Source organism: Drosophila santomea, chromosome 3L, assembly GCF_016746245.2.
Source record: "Drosophila santomea strain STO CAGO 1482 chromosome 3L, Prin_Dsan_1.1, whole genome shotgun sequence".
NCBI lineage: Eukaryota > Metazoa > Arthropoda > Insecta > Diptera > Drosophilidae > Drosophila > Drosophila santomea.
The window spans coordinates 2,031,693-2,037,963 of record NC_053018.2 but is presented as its reverse complement, the minus strand read 5'-3'; positions in this window follow the sequence as shown (position 1 = coordinate 2,037,963).

Sequence of the window (6,271 nt, the reverse complement as noted above, 5' to 3'; positions counted from 1 at the left end):
TATGGCTTAAGGGCTCAAAACGCTGAAAACCTAAGATTAATTTGTGATTTTGATTTCATACTTTTGTGCTGTGCCTAACGTTTTTGTTTTACATCCTCCAATCTAGGTGCTATACCAAAGAATGTCGGATATTTTATGACTCTGTAACGCCGTCGTAAAAGTTCAGTTTGTGGCCAAAACCGAAAAAACATTTGCATTTATCCGCAAACAACTTTGTTATGTTGTTGGCTGGAGTTTGGTTGATTAGCCCATTATAGAGTGTTTTGACATTTACGAGCATATTCTTTGGTGAGTAGGGATAACGATGGGCAACACTTTTGAATATCAATCATCTACTGAAGAGACCTATAATTTAATGTTTATAAAAGCTATTGGATATTTGTGGATTGCTCGTAAACTAGTTGCAATTTTTTCTTGATTTTTAAGCAGAGAAATTAAATCGTCAACACATTAAAATGTCAATAAATAATCAACATAATTGGTAGCAACGCATTACCATAATAGGAGAGTATTTTATAAACAAATAAGTTATTGAAAACATGTGCACATGACTTAAGCACAACAATAAAATTTTCTCTATTCAAAATCCGCAATCTTGACCAACCTTACTTACTTAACCTTTCTCGGTTAATTGGCATTGGGCCTTCTTTTCAGTGCTTAATATTCCCATAATTCACGAAAACTCCGCAGAGTAGGGTAAAATATTATATATTTCAGACGCAGAGTTTTCCATGCAAATGCTGCAAAGTTTCTGCATCAGCTGCCATTGATATATACATTTTACTTCGCAGTAATTTTTCCGCGCTTTCAACTCCGTCATCAGTCAGATGTTCAGGCCACGGTGACTTAATTTCGCTGTAAGTTCCATTGGCCTTAGCATAAATGCATTTTGATGCAGCTGCCGGCACACGAGGGACGCTAAACAGATTTGCACCTTGCATATATAAAGTCAAATTTGCAAGTTCGCAACGAAAATTGGAACACAAAATATGCAAACGACAATGGGTGTCCCCTGTGAAAATGTTGCTCCTGGCACTGAGATCACGGCAAGCCAGCAAAAAATGCTTAAATTTTTTGAACTTGGCCAGCTACCATCTGGCAGGCAGCAGCTGAAAATAAAGTTGCTTTCTGAAGTGAATTGGGTGAATAGGTGGTCTTCGGTGGGCGGCGGTGACTTAATGTGGATACGTGTTGGGCATTGCCAAAGATAAGTAAATGTTGAACTCAGCTTTGCCTTCCAGCTGCACAAGTGCACTGTTCACTGGTAATGTTTCTGTTTACGTGCCCAGCTCAGCTGCTTAGAATGCACTACTCGGTCTCGGCATACGCTGCGTATGCGTGTTGTCGTTCTCCTAGTGCCAATCGAATGTTCTAATGTTTTGCAGCACATTAAATTGCCAATATGGCTTTATTGTCCTCAGATCCCCCATCCAGACTTCGCAGCCTCCGAGTTCTCGTGCCAGTGGCAGCGATTTATGCTGTCACATTTAGTGGGCGAGTTCGACGGGGGCAGGAGTAAAAACAGCAAGTAGAGCGGCGCCTGTGGGGCCATAACAACTCTACTCGCAGTCAGACACAGAGAGGCGCAATAGTGCTGACAAATCAGCACTTTGTTGTTAAAACAGTGCTTTATTTGTTAAACCTATTTGCATGCTCAACCGTGTCGCTTATCTCTTAAAAGCAATTTAAATATCTTCCGAATAATAGTTATTTTTAAAACTAAATGTTTTAGAAAAAACATCCAAATTAGAAGAAAAATGGGTTATTATTATTAAGAAGATAATGTGTTTGAATGTTTAAGCAATCGCGTTTCCATATCTTAAGTCTTTCTACATATGATTCCACCGATTTGCGTTATTCATGCTGAAATACCTTACTATTTGTCTACTAAAGTCATTTGGTTTCGACACCACTGCCTGTCAGAGTCACACAATCATTGCCAGTCACATCGGAGCGTGTGACTCGACTGGAGTCGCTGCGTCTGCTCCGGGTTTCCATTCGCAAGACATAAAACGTGGCACTCGATGATGCCTATGGGCGACTTCGCACATCGCGTTGAACCAATATATATGTATATGTATGTGTGTGTATAAACTTATGGGTGTAGTGGCGGTTGGTTGCCTGCGAGCATTGCCATCCTGGCCTAAACATCACTTCACAACTGCCAAGCCGAGCACATCCGGTTTCCGTTAGTTGTGCAAGTCCGCCCCGCCTCGCCACGCCCAGTGCCACGCCCCGACTGCAGAACCTGTCTGTCAGTTGGGCTGATGTTACTTCAGGTAATATCATTTAGCCTTGTCCTAGGCGCACATGAATATGTTGGAAAAATATTATCTCGTTACACTGTTAAAAGTATGAGAGTGTTCGGACTTTTTGCCCTCGCAACTGCTTTCTTTTCTTTTTACCATTTTAGTTTGCCACCATTTTGCTTCTCGCCTAGTTTCCCTTTGGCTTATGAACGGAAGTACGTGTCGCTCGCCTCAAAAGAAAGCCAGGATGGTGCAAAAAAAAAATGAAAATGTATATATATATATATATAGAAAAAAGATGAGAAAAAACTACGCACATTTGCCAACACCACCACAGGGGATAAATAGATGTGTATGTATGTGTGGGGTCGTGGGAGATGTTTAAATTTGATTTCAAGTGCCAGCATTTTGATGGCAAAATAAGTGAATGCGTGTTGCGGCAGCTTACGTGTCCTTGTTATGGCCAAAAGTTCCAGTTCGAGTTGAAAGTTTGAGGCGAGTCGAGAGCATTTAAGGGAAACTTCAACTTGTGTTCCAGAACAGGTTTAGACAAGTGAGCTTAAAGCGCCAGATAAGAAACTTCAATCAACCGCTGGGGAATCCAGCAAGTTTCTTTCGAGGTTTTTAAAACTAAAAGGTAGTTTGAGATAATTCCCAATTTTCAGAGCGATAAAATGCGATTTGCTGGGGCCATTCAATAACTACCCAAAGCTGTCGGTTAAATTTATATGGATTCGGTACAAAAGTTCAGTGGCTTATACTTCGTTGACTTTAACCATACGGCTTTTCGTTTTTTATTTTTTACAATTTCTTAATAAAGAATTGGTGCAGACACAAAACTCTGTTCGAAATGTAGTGTATTTTCATGTCCCACTGGTAATCCAACCGCTTTTCTTAAACTATCTGGCGTCTGAATTAATTGTTTGGCCAATTTTTTCTTTTTAATTTGCCCCCAGCTTCGATTAAGCGTTTGATTTTACATCTTTTCGTGTTTCTCTCTGTTCTCCACTTATTGTAATTTACCAATTCTTTGTACCACATTGCTTCCCTGGACCAGCAGCTCACCCTTCATGAGCGTGTGGCTATAGTTTGGAGCACTTGCCAGGCAGAAGTTCCTCCGCAGGAGTCGTCGTTGGGAATGGAGAATAAGGAGCAACCACTAAAGGGGAGCAGTGGGCGCCAAAGAGGGTGGCCAAGTAGCTGAGTGGGTGGCAAAGTCCGTCGCTGGTGGCGCTGCTTGCTTTTGATTCCTCATGCGTGCAACGTTTACTCAGCCGCGTTTGGTGCCCGCGAGGGTAGCCAAAATAACACACATTCGCATCCCGTCGAACTTCTCGCCTCCTTTACGAGAATCCCCGTCTCATTTTTCCAAGTAATGGGTATTTCAGCATATGGAGTAACTGTTCTTGAAGAGCACAATAAATGAATATCTCTTTGATAATTACTAATTAATTAATTTATGTGATTACAATATTAAAAAGATAGTACGGCATAAGAATGATCACCTATCTTAATTTATATAATTGCTATTTTTAAAGGCCTAGCAATCATAGCGTCTTATTGGTCTGATCATAGGGTACGCCAAATTCGTAACCCTGAAATGCATCCTTTTGCTTGCTTTGTTCACGCATGAATTTGCAGGAGGGCTGCGGCGGTAAATGCGAAAATGAGAGCGGCGGCGACGCTTCACGCTTCACTCTACTTGGCACTCACTTAATTATTGCACAAGGAACTGAAATGGGGGCACCAAGGCGTTTCGCCTGGGACTGACACCACTACCAACACAGGCTAAGGGCTGCATGCCACAGGCAGTTCAAGCTGCAAGTTGCAAGTTGCAACTGCAAGTGCAATTTGCAAGTGCAGCAGCACTAAAACTACGACTGCAGCTGGAGCAATAAACTTTTCAGTGTGGCACTGTGCTTGACATGCATGCTTAACCGTAATGTTAAAGTCAAATCGGCATTGCCCTGAGACTTTGAAACTGGATGAAAAATGGTTGAAAGTCCTTATATTTAAAAAAACTAGTGCATGTAAGTGCTATCAATAGCTAACCCACTATTTAATAACCAAAACGAAACGTGGCACTGTCAGGCAATCTAATTTTCCTGCAAGTCAAATAGTTTAACCTTCGCCAAATTAGCTTGACCGCAAAACATCATTCACAACTGATGCACACGTGACACCCGTTCGAAACTTTACATAATCCATGGCTATCGCGGAAATGTTTGAAACCGAATTTCCAATTGAAAATGTGTAAAACGAGAGAACGGTAATTAGTGAAGCTGCCCGCAACTGACCTTTTCGATTCTTGAATAAATTATTTTCACGCTAATTATGCTTAATGTCCTGGCAATGGTTATTCACTGGCACATCCAGCTGTTACCTGTCCTCCGGCGGGGCCAACACATATAGAATACATCGCATCCGGCGACAAGTTTTGTCCGCTTCCGGTCGGCAATTAAGTCGGGCGCAATTTGTATAAGCCACACCGCCGATACTATTGTTATCGGTCTGTGGCACACACTGCGCGTGGTTTGCTGGCCATTTTTCATTTCGGTTTATCTGGTGCTTTCCTCGTGCCCCTGTTTTACAGGCTGAATGTGGTGTTAGCCCTTCTGGTTTGCTTTCGTTATCATTATCCTGTTATCCTGGAGCTTCTGCTGCTGCCAGGAGTGGCGCATAATTAAATTATCTCGCAATTGCCTGCTAAGTGTGCCCGACATTCGTTTATGTGGGAATTCAGCAGGGTATTAACTCCCACGGTCCTATCCTAGCTGGGTTTTTTTAATATTTATTAAGCAGACCTTTTTTTTTTTGCCTGGCACTTCCTGGCTTTTGTCCTTTTTTGCTCATTCCTGCGGCTTCCCCAATTATAATCTCTGAAATTTTCAGCCGCCCGATCACAAAAAACGTCAATAAGCTTGAAGAACCTTAATTATTTTGTTTTGCGCTTTCTTTATATTTTTTAATCTTCGAAAACTTTCTGCGGCTGCCCAAGTTGTTTTCACTGTTGACCCATTTGGCTGGCCCTCAAACTCTAAAAACTGGACTCGAAAGTTTAAGAGCATTTCCCGATAAAAAAGGCAGTGTTTGGCCCCGCTTACAGCAAAATCACTTTGTCATTTACATCTGCATCCTCATGGCCCCTTCCTGCATTCGGCACTTTGGCCAAGGACAACATCAGAGGCTTTGCATAACAAATGCATTGTTTTGCCTTCAACTTCTCGGACTTGTAAGTATTGTTCCGAAAAGCTGTTGCACCAGCATATACACACATACACATCCCCAGCACATCCTGTTTGCTTAAAAGCTTCCGCCAGGCTCGAAGGAGCGTGTCCTTGTTGCTCACAGCAAATGTGCAATTATGACCAAGCATGAGCAAACTGCCTGGCCAGCACATACATGACCCAATGATTGACGCCGACTGTCATAAATCAATAGAGTGCAACTTGGGCATGGAAAAATGTCAACGATTGGACAAACAATGCATTCCTTGCCTTGAACTCCGCTCATCTGCCCCTCATCTGCTCATCAGAATTTATTTGCAAAAATAATGCCCATCATTGTTAATCAAAGGCGGACAGGACAAGGCAGGATCTGGGGAGTAACCCTAATGCTGACGCTGGTCAGCCATTGTTGTGCTGTCCGGTGGCCAATGGCCAATGGCCGATAGCCAGACATTTGCTAGTCAGGAATTCAGACCAACTGTGGCTTTTCGCCCGGCCTGCTGTGCTCGGTAGTATGTGCTCAGTGCCGCCTGAAATGCAGGCACAATCAAGGTTAAGACCATGGGAAATGGAATAGCCTAATCAAAATTCTGTAGTGAAGTCAATTTACTTCCAAGTGCTCTTCGAATTTGACTATCTAGTTACATAAACAAGAAAGTCAGAAGCATTAAGAAAGCATTGTTAAATAATCTCACCTTTTTCAAACTTGCATCGCTATCATAATTTAATGAGCTTACTCCTAATTTGTTTCTATTTAGCTATCCTCGCCTGTGGACATGAGTCCATCCTAACATA